Below are 19,621 nucleotides of genomic sequence, written 5' to 3' on the forward strand. Positions count from 1 at the left end.
TTCTTATCAACTTGATGCCTATCTACCATCATAAACAAATTAACCAAACGATTATAACTTTGGATTAAAAACAAGTAATGTAGAAGGTGATTAGGTTTCTAGATTATAACATTTTTTTTGGCATTCGCTTCAAATAGAACAATGAAAATTCTTCAAAAATATCACTTCCTTTCTTACATCCATTCTTTCCCAATTTTTATACGTAATTTGCACGTTATTTATTTGGGTAGGCAAATATTGTATTCACTAAATGGTAGTATTAATCACACGTTGTTTATTTTTACTTCACAAATTCGAATGGTTTGAGGAATATAATTCATACGTGAAAAAATATAAATTGCGATCAACGTCCAATAAATTGTATATTCTTTTTAAGGAATTTAGAGACTAGAAGAATATTTATTTCTCATGATGTTCACATAAAAATACGTGGATATAATAAACAATTTGTAAATAAATTTATACTACCATCAAGAATATTTTTGTGATTAGGGATACGTTTGCGTAACCTAATTATATTTCTAAAAGCAATTCGGATTATGCGTTCGCGTGACTTCGATCGAATATTTAATAAAAGGGATTTCTCGGAGAATATCATTATTAATTTCATAAAAACCCGAGATGTGAGGTTCACAACTTAATTATACCAAAAGGGCGAATGTTCTTGATTTTATTTAAAGCATATTTTCGAAAATAATTATTTTAATAAAAATATTATCTATATTATTGTGTACACGTGCGCGTGACACAACTCCGCATGTTTTAAAAATATAATTTATAACACGAATATACGTACGCGTGATTCGATTCAAAGAAGGGTCTTTAAATCTAAATAGAAGCGGTAACAATAAAATCATGCAATAAAAATGTATTTAACAAATCAAAATAATTAAGCCAGGAATAAAAACAGTTAAGCGATCGTGCTAGAACCACGGAATTCGGAAATGCCTAACACCTTCTTCCGGATTAACAAAATTCCTTACTCAGGATTTCTGGTTCGCAGAATAATAAACAGAGTCATATTCTCCTCGATTCAGGGATTAAAATTGGTGACTTTGGACGCCTTAAAATTCCCAAGTGGCGACTCTGAAACAAATAAACAAATCCCGTTTCGACTGTCCTTTAATTGGAGAAAACTGCCTGCACCCTCGCGGGGCGGAAAAAGGAGGTGCGACACCTATAATTTTGCTCGTAGGCCTCGGAGTCACCCTCTATTGCTTTTACATTCTACCATTGATTATATTCTGAAACAGTATTGTATTTTGATATTCTAGCATACTCTCAGTATAGCTTATGACTTCTTACTATTGTTTTTTGGAATGTATGAATGTTGATAATTGACCAATGTTGTATGAACTAGTCGAGTCTAATGGAGTTGACTTCACTGTCTTCCAGATGCAGGGTCCAACCAAAAGGTGGTGGGAAGTTTTTGAGATGGGCAAACTAGCAGGATCACCTCCTCTTATCTGAGCTCACTTCTTTAGGATAGTTTTGGAGCATTTTGGGCTCGCACTAGGAAAGAGGAGCTGAGGAGGCAGTTCGAGTACCTCCAACAGGTTTTGATGTTAGTTACCGAATATGAGATGAGGTTTACCGAGCTTTCCTATCAGGCTACTATTTTAGTTCCCATTAAGAAGGAGAGAGTGAGGAGATTCATTGATGGTTTTATTCATGGTACTCGCATTTCTATGGCTAGAGAAGTAGAGACCGAGACTCCATTTCACCAGGTCGTGGAGATAACACATTGTATTGAGCGCACTAATTGGGACCAGAAAGATAATGCAAGGTAGGGACAAGAGGTCCCGATGTTAAGGTTATTTTAGTGGTGCCTTATCTGGAGGTCGAGGTCGATTTGGGAGAGGCTATTCTAGTAGGCCATCTTATCATGCACCGCCACTTAGTCGAGGAGATTTCATACAGTTTTCATTCAGTGCTCTTCCAATGCAGAGTTCTCATCCCTCTCCATTCGTTTAAGGTTGATCAATACCAGGTTCTTCTAGTGGGTATTCCAGTTCATGGGGTCTGACTCAAACCCCGCAGTCATTTCTAATAAGGGGTTGTTATAAGTGCGGACACATGAGGCATGTCAGGATGTGGAGGTCATTCAGGACGTGGTCATCCTAGAGGGGAAGCTCAGTCTAGTGGGGGTCAGTTGTCGCGCCCCCTTTTTCTCTCTTCGCATCGAATAATCGGGTTTATGACATTTTTAGGTATAGGGCAACTCATTCCTTTTGGGAACTATGTTTTCATTTGGATAGTCGCCACCTAATGATTAAGGTGCATTAGGACACCTATAGGATTCATTTCTAACTTTGTTTGATAACCAGAGACAGGGTAAGGACTTGAAATTATCTCAAGGGGATGGTATTAGGCACCCCTCAGGATCCACTAGTGTGGTTCCCGGCCAAATAGTATTGTGAATTTTGTACAATTAGCAGATAGACAAATATAGGCTCAAATAGTAGGGGATTTAAGTTTGAACACGTAAGAGTTTGAAAATAATTGTTAAAAGGCAACTTTTGAAAAGGAGTTACAGCTCTACAAACACTTGAGAATATAAAAAGAGGGAGGGGGTCCTAGGTTTATTTACAATATGGATCACACCCTTCCCACCTCGTTAAGGTATTAAAATGCGAATTGGTCTCGACCTCTATTGCATGCTATTACCCGTCCCATTCATATCAGTCTCGGAGGAATTTAAGACTACTATTCCTATAAGAGGGAGGGTTTTGGGCTGACTCTTGGGTTTTAAAGGTAAAAAGGCTAAGGCGATATACAAAACACGTAGGACTGCATATTAAGGGAAACATATAAATAAATAAGAGGCTCATATACCTCCGCAGACAATGCACATAAATGGCATGACTTAAACACAATTATGGTCAGAATTTAAAGAACTAAGGTAGTGTGTTTTAATTGTTGAAGCAAACCATATTTATTACATAACTCAGATAAGAAGTCTGAATTAGGCCTGTCTGCTGGTTGTAGCAGTTGCTAATTAAACAAAGGTGAATCCAGTTTTATTAAGCAATTACCTAAGACTTGCCTAAGTGTGTATTGGTGATGTCCTATAAGCTTGATATCTATCACTGATTAAGAATGCAGCAGAGCAGTGGTTAATTTAAATAAGCGGTTTGGATCCTATAGTCATGCTTTCCCGACCGTATTAATATAAGGAGTAGGTTGTTTAAACTGATTCAGAACAGTACGAGTCAAACTGATTTTAACTATATTGGTTTTAGATCCTATAGGCATGATCTCTATTATAGCTGATTTCAATTCCTATAGTCATGGTATCTAAGTGTTAACGAGTGATTTTGATCATATAAGCATGGAACATGCAGTGAGGTAGGTAGGATTTATTTGATTAAAGCGAATTTCATATAGGCATGATTTCTATTAAAATTGATTTTTTTATCCTATAGGCATGATCTCTATCTGCGTGAAAATAAAACATGCAAAACTTGAATTAAAACAGAACAGATCCTATAGGCATGTTATCTACCCTTCTAATATCTAAAACATGCATAATTACCTCATCCCTTTTCACTAGCCAGCCCCGAATATTTGTTACAAATTATTACAGACCAAATACTGAATTACATCATAAAAGTGTAAAATAGGAAGCCTGATTCTGACTTCCTCTCTGGGTTATGGAATAAACCACCTCAAATGCCACTTGTTTCAAAGCCTTTCTCAGACCTGGGTGTGTCAAAATTCCCTAAGGGTCTCAAGGGACCCCGGGCAGTGCTTACACCCAGGTTTGCATAACTAGATAGAGATGAGTGCAGTGTGGAAGGGCCAACCCTTATATGTCTAAGTTCAGAGGGAGCTCAAGGGTCCCAAGGCAAGGCCCACACAAGAGGGGCAGAACCTAGGTTCTAAGAATATAGTAGAAGTGCAGAATATAGAGATTTATTTAAAACTGGGTTGAAAATAGTAAGTGGTATGGGTGATTTGAAAACAGTAGTAGTAAAGCTCAAATAAAACAGAGTCAGTAGTTACACATAGGGGTCAAGGGATTTTGGGAATACATTGTATGAAGCATATGACCCCCAGAAAGGGTCAGGTTTGGGTCATGCACAACAATAGATGGTGTTGGCATGCCCACAAACCGGCCAGAGAACACAAACACATAGAGGGGATATGGGGTTTGGGATTCATACGTATAGGAGAGCATTAATTTAAAAGGGGAAGGGAACATATTTCAACATGCTAGTAATGTAACTTGATTGCAGAAACATAAGCAAAAGTAGACAAGAATGAGAGAAGTTGGAATTATTAAAGAAACATGTTGTTGTTGATGCTTGAAGATTAACTAGGACATACTATTAGAGAAGCAAAGTGCAGAAAGAAAGAAATAAGCAAGATTCCACAGTCTAGCTTTGGCTTTCAGCTGGCTAGACAAAGTAGTAGCACAAGTAGTAGTAGAGAAAAGAGATAAAATTTTGAGTGTAAGTGTGTGTTCTTGAACTCAATTGTCCGTGTCCTTGAAAGAAGAGGGGGTGCAGGGTATTTATAGCTTTTGAAAATGAGTGAAAAATAAGGTAATAAGTAAAGTTTTAACATAAACATGGAAACAATCATAATCAGAATCAATTAACACAAGTGAATCCCTTTAATTAAGGAATCACCGTTTAACGGGTAGTAGTAGGTTTAATTAAGGAAAGAAATCAGTTTGGGGACAGATTGATTATTGCCATTTAAGGGGCAGTAAAAGCATGAAGTAAACAATCAAGTCTAAGTACAAAATATGCTTATTTTGAGAAAGGATTCATCAGTGTAAAACACCACAGTAAAGGGAAAGGAATCAATTAATTTTAAAAATTAGGGTTCATAAAAGAAAAGCTTTTGCAATCAGTCACCAGATCAAGATCAATCAAGGAAGAAACATGATTCTGCACTTCAGTATATAAATAGAGTGAACAGAAGCATCAGACATGTGAGGCCAAGCACATTGGCAAAAGAAACAACATACAATAGTAGGAGTGGCAGAAATAAGTAGGGGTGTCAATGGTTCGGTTCGGATGGTTATTTCATAAAATTTGTACCATACCATTTTTTCGGTTATTCTATTATGTATAATCAAAATTAGACTTTTCGAAACCGTCCCAATCATATCGGTTTCTCTTCGGTATCGGTACGGTTCGGTTAATTTTCGGTATTTTTTTAAATATCATGTAAAATTCACTAGTAGAAGTAGAATGCAATAACATACGTTTTTATAGGATTTAGCAAAATTCTCTAGACATTTTTACTGTTTAAAGGGTGATGAATTAAAAAAAGATGGCTAGAATATAGATCCATCAACTATTCTACAACAACGTAAAAGAAATCAAACAAAGGCAAAGAAAATATAAATCACACGAGTTGAAAGATATACCAAGATGGGACTCAAGAATAAAGTCTATAGAAGATAAAATATTCAAAAAGATAAATCTAAATTATATGAAATGAAACATATTCAATACATTGTAGTTTGCTACTCATAATCGATATAATACTTTGTGTCTTGCTAATAAAGATACTTGAAATAATTTAGTTTTAAGTAGAAGTAGCATAGTAGGTTTTAGGAATTAGTATTTTGAGTTTAATTACTTGTTGGCTAGTAATAGTTTTCATAATTCCAAGGCCGAAAGAAAATTAAGTGCATTATTATTTTTAAACTTACCAAATAAATATATTTTCCACATGTAAAATTTATTCGGTACGACTCGGTATTTTTTCGGTTTATTTTTATAAAACAAAAAACCTACCCTAATTATCAGTGCGGTTATAGATTTATATAAAAACCTACGGTTTCTTAAAAGGAAACCTAAAAATCGGTTCGGTGCGGTACGGTTCGGTCGGTTTAGTCGGTTTTCGAATATCCATTTACACCCCTAGAAATAAGCTAGGATTCAGTAGTAGAAAAATATTTGAAGCTCAGTAGTCAAGTAGGTCAAGTAGTCACATAGAATCATTTGTGAAGAAGAACATAGTATCATGTAAGACAAATCAGAAACAAGTAAAGGTGTCACAATAGTAATAAGTGAGGAAAAAAACCCTTTTAAGAAATTAGGGCTTCGACAGTAGTCGAGTTTAAGAGATGAAAAGAACTCAAAATCAAACAAGTCAGACAAGGAAAAGAGAGTCAGAAACAAAGAACAAGTACACATTTAGGCAAACAATTTCAGAACTTGGATAAGACTAAGAGGAACTAGGTTTTTTTTTAACTTGCTGAAATAGATAGAAGAACAACATGAGCAAATCGTTTCAAACATAGCAAATTCACAAACAACACTAAAATTAGAGAAGAGATTTTTAAAAAAAAAACTTAAAGGAAAACCCTAATCGTTGAAAAGTGAAGAGTCGCTTTGAAAGAAAATCAGAGAATCTTTGAGAAAAATACTTAAGAAGTTCATAGTAAGCACAGATCTAAGGTAGATCTGAAGAAAAATGAAAGATCTTAAAGATTAGGGTTTCGGAAAACCCAGAAAAGGTGAGAAAGACCTTGAAAGTTACATATCTAACCAGGAAAGTCAAGGATCTGCCTTGAAAGGCCATGAATGGTCGGAGAAAGGTCATGGATGGCCGAAAAAGGGCCATGAACAAAAGTTCAGCAAGGACTGGACCAGATTCCCTCGAGGTCTGGCCATGAAACCACAAAAACAAACACCCAGGAGCCATAGGAGGCCAATACACATCTCCAATGACCATGAGAGGCCATGGATTAGACAGGGATTGAGGTAGATTGGGTGGAGTTAAATGGCGGCGGTAAGGGTTCATGTGAGGTTTTAGAGAGAATAGAGAGAAAAGGGATTCGAGAGAGGAGTTTGGTGAAGAATGAGGTAAGTTAAATGGTCGTTTAAGGTTAAAAATGGTAAACGACCTGGATTAAAGAGTGTAGGTAGGGGAATCTGAGTTGGGTCATTTAATTGGGTTAGGAGTCAGGTTTGAATGGGAATTGGGCCGGGAAAATTGAGTTAATTTGGGGTCAGATTTAGGCTAAAATTGAAATATAGTTGGGCTATAATTTAAATAACCAATTTTCCCCTTTCAAAATTATAAAAAATATTAAATTGATTTCTGGTAATAAATTGAAAGTATTAAAATGATTTATAACATATGATTAACAATTTAAAAATACAGGACTTAATTTTATATATATATAACACAATTGAATCTTAAAAGGGCTAGTATTGCAATTATATGCAATTTAATTTAAAAATACTAAATAAATTTATAAAAATATGAAAAAAATTACACTAGCTATATATTAGCATAAATATAAAATTCCAACAAATGAATTACCAAAATAATAATTTTGGAAATACTTATTGGTTTTTTTGTGGATAAAAGAGGGAAATAAATTGATTTTAAAACCTTTAAAAATTATGAAAAAATAAAAATAAAACACTTGGATATGCTTACATATGAATATATATGCCATTATGAAGTTATTTTGCATATTGAAAATATATAGGGAAAAATTGGGTATCAACATCTGCCCCTCTTTACCCGGGAAGGATGAAAGAGTTGTCGGGTAAAGATATGATGGCCAATTTGACCGAGCGAAACGGTTCAAAGAGGTTGAGGCCATGCCCTGGCTGCTGAGCTACCTACATATCCCTAGTTTTACAGGAATCGGGCCATATGTAGTTCAGGATCCATCGGCGGAGTATGCCGATGGAGGCTTTTCAAGAACGGACGTAATATCTCGGGCCGGGTGAGTGAAAGGTTTACGAGAATGGTTAGGTTTGATGTGGTTGCGGGAACTAGAATGCGATCGCTCCTGCCAGGATGGTTGTTGCTCACTGGTTTACCTGCAATTAGAAACAATACAAGCGTATATCGCGCATAAATTTAAACATGATGCAAATTCCCGTCGAACCATGAATGTTGTCTTTGGATGGTTAGGATGACGTCCTTAGACCATGACGTCCTGGGCTATGAAGCGTATGATAAAGGATTCACAGGCCATGAAATAATGCTCTCGGGCTTTGAGGATGGTGCCTCCGAACTATGATGCCTTTGAATAATGATATGCAAAAGATTGAAAGGGATCCTCAGGCCACGATATGGTGTTCTCGGGCCATGAGATGCAGTATGAGGCGAGCTTTCAGCCCATGAGATGCAGTATGAGGCTATCTTTCAGCCCATGAGATGCAGCATGAGGCGATCTTTCAGCCCATGAGATGCAGTAGCATGATACAAACAAGACAGAGCTTAGTCTTGCGCATTGAATGGAAGAGCTTAGCCCGTAAGAGAAACGAAATAAACGATGCTTGAGATAGTGCTTATTTCTGAAGAAAATTGGAGGCAGAGCTCAGCATCGGAAGGTAAAATGCTAGCCTTATGCAAAGATGCAAATGTGGAGAGAGGTAGAGTTTAACCTCGGAAGGTAGAATGGTAGCCTTATGCAAGTTGGAAGGCAGAATAGTAGCCTTATGCAATGCCAATGCAGATGGAGGTAGAGCTTATCCTCAGAAGGCAGAATGGTAGCCTTATACAGGAGTGCAGATAGAGACATCGTTTAGTCTCGGAAGGCAGAATGGTAGCCTTATGCAAGTTGGAAGGAAGAATAGTAGCCTTATGCAATGCAAATGTAGATGGATGTAGAGCTTAACCTCGGAAGACAGAATGGTAGCCATATGTAGGAGTGCAGATGGAGACAATGTTTAGTCTTGGAAGGCAGAATGGTAGCCTTATGCAAGTTGGAAGGCAGAATAGTAGCCTTATGCAATGCAAATGCAGATGGAGGTTAGAAGGCAGAATGGTAGCCTTATGTAGGAGTGCAGATGGAGACAGCATTTAGTCTCAGAAGGTAGAATGGTAGCCTTATGCAAAAACGAAATAACAAATGACAGTAGAGTTTTCTTAGCTGATAGTAGATTGCGATGTCGTGATTATGGAACGTCACTGGTGTATGTTGATAGCAAATGTTTGCAAGTGTAATGGTTCGGAGAGTCGTGTTCCTGAATAATGTTGTCCATGAGTGTATAGTATGTTTAATGATTTTGCAATCCTGTTGCCTGCATCCGAAGAAAAAATGTGAGTTTTGGTGAGGGAGGAGGTTAGCTCGTATCCCTGTTGGTTTTGCTTGTCCTGCTAGACTTTGATTTGGTGATACTGTACGTATCATTGGGGTAGCATTTCTAAAAAAGCAATTTCAGTAATAAACATGCATGGTTTCGTAAAGATATGACATTAGTGTATAATTAAGAAATAGCTTTTAGATGAACCGATGGCTGTGACTTTTCTTTCCATAGGCATAGATTGCAATCTAACCAGCTTTCTAACTTTAGGGGACTCATCCCCCTTCTTTCATTTAGCGACTAGGTACGCACTTCGCCATGAAAGATCTTGGTGATCTTCATTTCTTTCTTAGGAATCGAAGTCAAACGTATATAAACTTCTGTAGTCTAAGACTACGGCATTGAAGAAGCAAGCTCACTCTCATTCCAGGAATCAGAGGAAGGCATTCTGTCCGGTAATGAAGTTAGAAGTTTCCGGCTTTATTTCTCTCTTCTCTTGCAGTTGCGACATGGCTCGGGACATTGCAACCTCTCTAGATATGGAATTTTGAGGGTGCCCCTAAAAATTCTGCCCCAGTTTGATGAGTTGACATTTCTGACTGCTGCTCGCGACGACTGGCTAAAATTACTTCGGAATTTTGAGGGTCCTCCTCAAAATTCTGCCCCAGTTTCCAATTGTGGGGGAAATAAAAAAAATTATTGCATTGTGACTGAACCCACAGGGCTGCCTACGTATCCTCTCTTAAACGGGAATCAGGTCAGGCATAATTCAATTTATATCATATAAGGGAAACATAAAGATTACCCATAGTAACACTTGACTGCATCTGAGTTAATTGGCTTTGGCCAAACTTCTCCGTCCATCTCTGCAAGTATGAGGGTTCCTCCTGTCAGAACCCGGTGAACCATGTATAGACCTTACCAGTTGGGTGAGAATTTCTCCTTGGCTTCATCTTGATGGGGAAAAAGTTTCTTCAACACTAGCTGCCCCGGTGTGAATTATCTTGGCTTGACTCTTTTGTTAAAGGCTCTGAACATTCTGTTCTGATAGAGTTGACCATGGAAAACTGCATCCATTCTCTTTCCGTCTATAAGGGCTAGTTGTTCATAATGACTTTTTACCCACTCTGCGTTGTCGAGCCCAGCTTCTTGTATGATCCTTAGGGAAGGAATTTCTACTTCAGCGGGAATGACAGCCTCCGTACCGTAAACCAACATATAGGGGGTTGCCCCGATTGATGTGCGGACTGTGGTGCAATACACCAATAGAGAAAATGATAACTTTTTGTGCCACTGTTTATGCTTCTCTATCATTTTCCTCAATATCTTTTTGATATTCTTGTCGGTGGCCTCTACATCTCCATTCATCTGAGGCTTATAGGATGTGGAATTCTTGTGTTTGATCCTGAAGGTTTCACACATAGCTTTCATCAAGTCACTGTTGAGGTTGGAGCCCTTATCAGTAATGATCAACTCTGGAATCCCGAATCGACAAACAATGTGGTCGCGGACAAAGTCTGCCACGACATTCTTAGTTACTGCTCTGTAAGATGCTGCTTCGACCCATTAAGTGAAATAGTCGATTGCTACTAGGATAAACTTGTGCCCGTTTGAAGCGGCAGGCTTGATTGGTCTGATAACATCCATTCCTCTGGCGGCAAACGGCCATGGAGAGCTCATTGCATTGAGCTCATTTGGAGGTACCTTTATCATGTCTGCATGTATCTGACAGCGGTGGCATTTTCGGACATACTGGATGCAGTCCGTCTCCATAGTCATCCAAAAGTAACCGACACAGAGTATCTTCTTTGCTAAGACAAAACCGTTCATATGTGGACCGTAGGTCCCAGCATGAATTTCCTCTAGTAGCCTGGATGCTTCCTTTGCATCGACACACCTTAACAGTCCCAAATTAGGAGTCCTCCTATACAGGATTCCTCCACTGTGAAATAAGTTGTTGGACAATCTCCGAAGTGTGCAGTTCTAAGTAGGATTTGCAAGCTCTGGGTACTCTCCTTTTTCCAAGTATTCCTTGATATCATGAAACCAAGGCTTTCCGTCTGCTTCTTCTTCAACATAGGCACAATAAGCTGGCTGATCATGGATCTTTACTAGAATGGGATCAATGAAATTTTTGTCTGGATATTGTATCATAGATGACAGGGTAGCCAATGCATCGGTGAACTCATGTTGGACTCTGAGAACATGTTGGAACTCCGCCTTCGTGAACCTTTTCCTCAGTTCTTGTACATGATGCAGATACGGGAGTATCTTGGAGTTCTCGGTTGCCGATTATCCACTCACCTGATGTATGAGTAGGTCTGAATTTCCAATCACTAGCAATTCTTGAATGTTCATGTCAATGGCCATCTTGAACCCTAAAATGTAGGCTTCGTACTCGGCCATATTGTTGGTGCACGGGAACCAGAGTTTGGCGGACACTGGATAATGCTGACCGGTTACTGATACAAGGACTGCTCCTATGCCAACTCCTTTGAAATTTGCTGCTCTATTGAAGAACATTCTATAACCGTCATAGGATTCTGCAATATCCTCTCCTATGAATGATACCTCTTCGTCAGGAAAATACATTTTTAGGGGTTCGTATTCTCCATCCACGGGATTCTCAACAAGATGGTCTGCCAGTGCTTGTCCCTTGATCGCTTTCTGAGTTACGTAAACAATGTCAAACTCACTTAATAGGAATTGCCATTTGGCTAGCTTGCCAGTGGGCATGGGCTTCTAAAAGATGTACTTCAAGGGGTCCATCCTTGATATGAGATATGTAGTATAGGCACAGAAGTAATACCTCATCTTCTGAGCTACCTAGGTCACGACACAACAGGTGCGCTCTAATAGAGAATATCGAGCCTCGTACGGGGTGAACTTCTTACTGAGGTAATAAATGGAATGTTCTTTCCTCCTCGTTTCATCATGCTGCCCCATAACACAACCAAAAGCTCTATCCAATACTGCAAGGTAGAGTAACTGGGGTCTACCTGACTCGGGCGGGACTAAAACTGGTGGTGTTGACATGTAAGCTTTGATTCTATCGAAGACCTTTTGGCAGTCATCGGTCCATTTGGTAGCGGTGTCCTTCTTCAACATCTTAAATATTGGCTCACAGATAATTGTAGACTGTGCTATGAACCGGCTTATGTAGTTAAGTCTCCCCAAGAAACTCATCACATCCTTTTTGTTCTTTGGCAATGGCAGTTCTTGAATGGCTTTGACTTTTGATGGATCCAGTTCTATCCCTCAGCGGCTCACAATAAACCCAAACAATTTCCCAGTAGGAACCCCAAATGCGTACTTCGCGGGGTTCAGTTTCAGGTTGTACCTCCGCAATCTATTGAAGAACTTCCTCAAATCTTCCATATGGTCAGTGGTCTTCTTGGACTTGATGATAACATCATCTATATATACCTCTATATCCTTGTGTATCATATCATGGAAAATGGTAGTCATTTCCCTCATGTAGGTGGCCCCTGCATTCTTTAGGCTGAACGATATCATCTTGTAATAGTACATTCCCTACGGCGTAATGAAAGCCGTTTTCTCTGCATCTTCTTTATCCATCCAGATCTGATGATAACCAGCAAAGCAATCTACAAATGACTGCAGCCCATGCTCGGCGCAATTGTCAATCAGGATGTGTATGTTCGGCAAAGGAAAGTCGTCTTTCGGACTGGCCTGATTGAGATCCCGGTAGTCGACACAAACTCTGACCTTCCCATCCTTCTTTGGCACTGGCACGATGTTGGCTAACCATGCCGGGTATTCTACTACCACTGAGAACCTTAGCTTTGACCTACTTAGTGACTTCTTCCTTGATTTTCAAACTTATGTCAGGCTTGAACTTTCTAAGCTTTTGCTTTACCAGCGGACATGTCAAATCGGTTGGTAGTTTATGCAACACAATGGATATACTCAGACAATTCATGTCATCATATGACCAGGCGAATATGTCCTCATATTCATTTAGAAATTCCGTGTATTCTTTCTTCTCTGATGGTGATAGGTGAACGCTTATTCATGTTTCCTTGATGTTTTCTACATCTACCAGGTTAACAATTTCGGTTTCGTCCAGGTTGGACTTAGGTCTGTTCAAAAAATTCTCAACTTCTTTGACAATCTTGTCAAGTATGTCATCTTTTTCTGAATCAATGTCCGTTTATTGCGTTGTCTCATTGCATGTCACAGTCATTGGTTCATCAAGATAAGTAATAGTAATGTTGTATATGTAAAGTAATGAGAGAAAAATAATAATGAGTGTTGATTCATAAGAAAAGTCAAAATGCTTTGATAAATTGCATAACCATTTTAAATATTGGAGATCTTATTGCGAGAATTGAAAAATGCGAAAAAAAATCATTTAGTAAATAAAACAGTGCATGACACTTGTTTCAACCTTGCTACCCCGAGGCTCGTTGGGCTCTGGTTGTCCTGATGGTCCAGTTATTGAGGCGTGCCCCTCTGCTCACAGCCTGTATGGAAGGGCCTTCCTCCCCCTCATCCTCGAGAACAACACAATAGTCCATGTCATTGTTTTCTAGGAACAAATTCTTTACCACTGCAAGTGTTTCTTCTTCGTCTAACCCATAAACAATGTCGGCCTGTTGGATAGTATGCTCCAGATGCGGTATTGGTTGCTCCAGTGGATAGTCAGGATCGCTCCATGGTGGTGACCAGTTGTTGAATTCTTCCCAGGTGTAGTCATCCCCAAATCGAAGGTAGTGCCATGCTTCTTGAGTTTTATAGGCTTAGCGATTCCTTGGAGGTTCTTGCCGAGTCCCTTGCCAGGTTTGTACCCACTCCAATTCAGTATACTCTCAATTTTTGTTATCCCACCATTTGTCTTGGTCAACAATATTTACCCGTTCAATATGGTGGTAAGTCTCTCCACCTAGCTTCCTTCTTCCTTCGATTGTCGGAATGGTCTGGTGACTGTATATAGGGTTGCTACCATCGCCATGAATAATCACTTCCTGGTGATTCCATTCGAATTTTACTGCTTGATTCAGTGTTGATGCTACGGCCCCAGCAGCATGAATCCATGGCCATCCCAATAGCAGGTTGTAAGATGTTGGCACGTCTATCACCTAGAAATCGACATCGAACCATGTTGGCCCCATCTGCAGGAATAGACTAATCTCACTATGGTGGACCTTTGAGAACCATTGAAAGCTTTCAAATTGATTCCTCTATATTTTATCTCGTGTAGTCCCGTACCCAACTTCTTTAGTGTTACTAGTGGACAAATGTTGAGACTGGAACCTCCATCGATCAGGATCCTGGTGATAAAATAGTCTTCGCATTGCACGGTGATGTGCAATGCCTTGTTGTGCCCCAACCCTTCAGATGGCACCTCGTCCTCATGAAAGGTGATCTTATGGCTCTCCAACACTTGTCCTACCATGTTAGCCATTTCCCCGCAAGTGATGTTGTTTGGTACGTATGCTTCAATTAGCACCTTTAACAGAGCATTCTTGTGCGTCTCAAAATTTTGCAGCAAAGAGAGAATGGATATTTGTGCTGCCATTTGGTCGACGACTGAATATTCCTTGGCCTGTATTTTCCTCCAAAGGTTGTCTGGTCCTATCTCAATGATGGGTGGCCGGTTGGAGGCCTGCTTTCTAGACTTAACTAGATGTTCGGGGGTAAAGACTCTACCAGTTCTTGTCATACCCTGTGCCGCAATAGTCTCTTCGAACCTGACCTTGCCTTTCCTCCTTGCCTTGCTGTATAATCCCAAGGTACAGCCTTTGTTTGGAATGGTGTCATGGTCGACATTGTCACTGGGATTGGCTTGGCTAACCTCACTCCGAATGGATCATGTGCCTTGGGTGGTAAAATTTCAACCTCAAATGGTACGGGTGCATTTGCCAGAGACACAAATTCAACCTCAATTGGTGCTGGTGTCTTTGCGGACGATGTTGCTTCAAATTCAAGTAGTACAGACAAGTTCACCTCAGCATCCTCAGATGGTTGTATCTGAACTATAATTGGATTGAGAGTAACTATTGGCTTCTTTGGGTCATCACCTTCTACAATCAACCCGATTGATCCCTCGGGATCCCAATCATCCTCTATTTCAATCATGTGGATACCTCTACCCTTATGGTATGGCAAGGGGTTGTTGTGGATATTTGGAGTGGGTTCCTTTTCCACAATAATCTTGTTATCAATTAGAGACTGGATCTTGTCTTTCAAGGAACGACATTCATCGATGGTGTGCCCTTTCATGCCGGAGTGGTATGCACAGGATTTGTTTGGGTTAACCCACTGAGAAGGGTTCTCAAGGGTTACAGCAGGTATGGGGGTGACATAACCAGCAGCTTTCAGTCTCGCGTACAACTGGTCAATGGGTTCAGCAATGGCCGTATATTGTTTTGGAGGTTTGTGATCAAAATTAGGTTGGGGTATGGGGAAGTTTTAGCATGTAGGAGGTGATTGATAGTGGGATGGTTGAGCATTATAGGTTTGGTAGACGTGAGCGGGTTGGGAGTATCTGGGTGAAGTAGGTTGATATGTGGGAGGTGGAGGTGATTGATAAGTTGGTGGTAGAGCTTGGTATGAGGGTGAGGGTGATTGGTAGGTCAGAGTCAGCTGATATGTGAGTGGAGGTGTTGGATAAGTTTGGTATTTGATGTGAGATTTGGTCCTTTGTGCAACCATTACGGCTCCCACGTCCCTTTTCTTAGACACCCCACCGGACTGTAAAGCCTTATTGGTAGCTTGCAAGGCCTCGAAGTTTGTCACCATACCGCTTTTGATACCCTCTTCAATTCTTTCACCCAGTTTGATAATGTCGGAAAATTTGTGGCTTTCAATCATCATTAATCGCTCATAGTATTATGGGTCTTGGGCCCGGACAAAGAATTTGTTCATCTGTTCCTCTTCTAAGGCAGGTCTGACTTTAGCAGCTTCGAACCTCCAGCGAGTAGCATACTCGCAAAATGTTTCTATAGGCTTCTTCTTTAGATTCTGAATATCAAACACATCTGGCGCATTCTCTGTGTTAAACCTGAACCTGTCCATAAAGTCGAACGCCATGCCTACCCATCTTTGACCACTTCTTTGGATCTTGGCTGATGTACCAAGATAATGCATCTCCCTTCAAACTCCTCATGAACAACTTCATGCAAATTCTCTCATCTTTCCCTACTCCAACTAGCTTGTCGCAGTATGTCCTCAAGTGGACCCTTGGATCACCTGTACCATCAAAAATTTCGAACTTGGGAGATTTGTAGCCCTCGGGCAGTTCGACATCGGGCTATATGCAAAGATCCTCATAGTTCATCCCTTCAATTCCCTTGCTTCCTTCAACGCCTTGAATCCAGCTAGTCTGTTTCTTAAGTTTCTCAGCCAGGTTTCTGATAAACAGATCCTTTTCATCAGACTCAGGTGTGCTTGAGAGAAGTTGGGTGGAGTGTGGCATGGTCTCCACGTAGATAGGGGTGTTATGGTGTCCTGGTGTGTGGGTGTGGAAATGGTCATTTGTGGGGTTTTGAGGTTTTAGGATGAGTAGTGGAGTGTTGTTTGGGATATGGCAGGTGTTGCATTGGTTTTCTGGTGTAATAATGTGATGGTGAGGAGGGGGATGGCTTTGTTGCTTTGGGATATTCTATGGGGGTGTAGGGTTCTGAGTGTTGGGGAAGTTGATATCTGTGGTGCTGAGGGAAAATGACAGATTCTCCAGATTCCGGACCTGATCGAGCTCTTCTTGGAATTTCAACAGCTTTTGTTCAAGCTGGGATACATTCTCCTGATGAACCTGAGTACAATGGCCATTAGTGGCCTCTAACCGTTCAATTGGATTATCCTTCCTAACGTTGTTCAAATCTTCCATCTTGCCTTTGTTCTTGTTTTCGACAGGGCTAAGAGGAGGAGTGGGTGGAGGTCCCCTGGATCTCGTAGAATAGGATGATGTTGCCAGAGTGCACGAACTAACCCTTTGGGAGGGGAATAATAATAACAAAAAAAAGGTAATCAAGTTAGTGAGGAATATAAAAAGTGTTGCAGTATTTAAACACACATAGTGCGGAATGTAAAACATGTCTTAATTTGGGAACCTCTTTGTGCCCGAGGTAGGCCTAGCGACAAATTAATTTGAAGAACTTAGGATGTTAAATGCCTCATTTTATTGACAAAAAGTAGATGAATCCCAAATTGATATTAAATAAATAGGAAATAAAAGTCACTAATGGACATGGCCTTTATTACAATTTATAAAGCGAAAAGATAAACTCCGATCTATTTGGTCGTAGAAGGACCTTCCCCAGATTCGGTATCCTTGGCTCCGTCGAACAGCTTTCCTAACTCGCGAAGTCCTAGCAACAGGTAGGCTCTGGCTAGATGTCCGCCTTTGGTCCCTTCAGCATTTTGACAATCTTTGACCCTTTTGAGAAACTTTCTCTCCAATTCCACTATACATCGCTCTAAGTATCCTAGTCGCTTGTTGGCACTAACAGCCATGTCCTTTCATTCCTCAATCAGCTTCTGGTTGGACTCTTGTATCTCGTGGTGTTCTCTTTCGTACTCCCTGACCCTTTTGCGTAGTTGATTGTATTTGACATGTGCCTCGGCCCTTTCATCTATAATCATGTGACCTTGAGCAAACCCTGGCTGGCCCAGACCATCATGATTGTCTTCCAACCAACCGGAGTAGAAAGGAGCACAACCAACATGATACCTATCTGGTTCGATGGTATCTCTCCCCATTATGATCTTGCAGTGCTACATATGCTGAGCTTGGCACTTGTAAGGACTATCATCATTCTGGAAGTCATCCCGAAAATGACTCATCTTGTCGACCCTGGGTATAACTTGCTTCCTACCAGCTTGCCTCATAACTCGGAGGGGACGTAAGGGTATGTTCCTCTCAGACCAATTAATATCAGGAAAGGTGCCTCTCTGTACCGGGCGATGAACTCCTCGGTTGGAAACCACTCAAGCATCCATTGAACCTGTTCTTCAGTCAGATTATCAAATAGCTCCAACCATCCTTTAGCATCCTCAGGCTGAGCGAACATATTGGGGATGTAATTCATTCGCTTTGGATGATAGAAAGCGATGTGATCATCCCAATCCCTTCGCTGAATTTCTTGTCAGTATTCGCCCCTTTGGAGATGCTCCATGAGCCAGAGTTGAAGTAATAAATGGCAGCCTTCGAAGTGTTTCGCTCCTTGTTGACACTTCTACAAGGCTCGGTGTCCGCAATGATCATGGGCACGATGCTGAATGGCTTCCCACCAATTCCTTCCATTAGGGTCTTAGTTACCCTAACCAACCCAGTATGAATTCTTGCTTTTTTCATCGGGATCAGACCCAGGAAACAAAACATGAAGACGAAAACCCTACGGTGAATGTGCCCCAAGGATGTGATGGCAAACTCGTCAGGGTAGGTACGGTAGGATTTGCTGTGACCGTACCTTTCATACAAATAGTCAAAAGGGATGTAGGATTCCTTCACGCATGTCAATTCTGGATTTTTCTTCAGACCCATCATTTTGAGGAAGCCCCTGTCCTTGCGGTTCTCAAGCATTAACAAACCCAGAGTTTCTCATACTAGACCGGCCAATCCTCTTATCTCCTCTAGCAAGGGTGTCATTTCAAAGTCCCCAAAGCAGAATACAATCCTTTCACAATCCCAAAAATAGTATGGTAGCTTCTATGATCTTGTTGTTAGGTTGGATCTCTAGAAGGGATGGTAGATTTCCCAGATATTTTCGGACGAGAGTTTGATCACAAGAGTGAAGGTCTTTCCACTAGCTTAGCAGTCTTGGTTGGATGTTGGTGACCATGCCGAATCTAGGGACTTCGTGCCTCATATTTCTGCAAAACAAATAAGGTTAGGCCCTTACCCCCACCAGACTCGACTATTTAATATCAACAATTAGCATGAAACATTTAGTTCTCAAAATAAATGCACAGAACGTGACGACGTCTGTTTGAGTTTAGGGAAACCCGGTGGACTTTTGGAAGAGGCTATCTTAAAGGATCATTATGCGGACAACATAACTGACCCGACTAGGTTTGACCATGATGCATGCACAATTTGAATAGAGTAAAATTTCTATGGGGTTTTAGATCGGTACCCTTGAGAGGACAACTCAAGGGGGAAGGCATGAAACCGTCGACTGCACCACTGATCGACTGGTTTTACCGCAAATATGTCTTTCCAAATTTAGGGGTAATAATATAGGAAGAGCGTAACCACTCATTATAAGCGTTGCTATAGTATTTGTTTGGCACGAGTGGAATATGATGTTGAGCATGATTATGCAATAATTAAAAGCATGTTGGAATGTATTTGCATGTTAAGAGAGCGATAAATACAATAATTTCATAATTTAAAGCGGCAATAAAGGAAAGAAACAAAGAAGACATATCAATTTCGTAACTGAAAAAGGAATTAAAGGCTTAAGGAAATTTAAATAGGTAATTGCACATAAAGGGGGTACAAATTCACAAAATAATCTGAAATGGTAAAAGCCTAAAATCCCCAGCAGAGTCGCCATGCTGTCGCGCCCCCTTTTTCCCTCTTCGCACCGGAAAATCGGGTTTATGATATTTTTAGGTATGGGACAACACATTCCTTT

The sequence above is a fragment of the Nicotiana tabacum genome, chromosome 22 (assembly GCF_000715075.1).
Source record: "Nicotiana tabacum cultivar K326 chromosome 22, ASM71507v2, whole genome shotgun sequence".
Lineage (NCBI taxonomy): Eukaryota > Viridiplantae > Streptophyta > Magnoliopsida > Solanales > Solanaceae > Nicotiana > Nicotiana tabacum.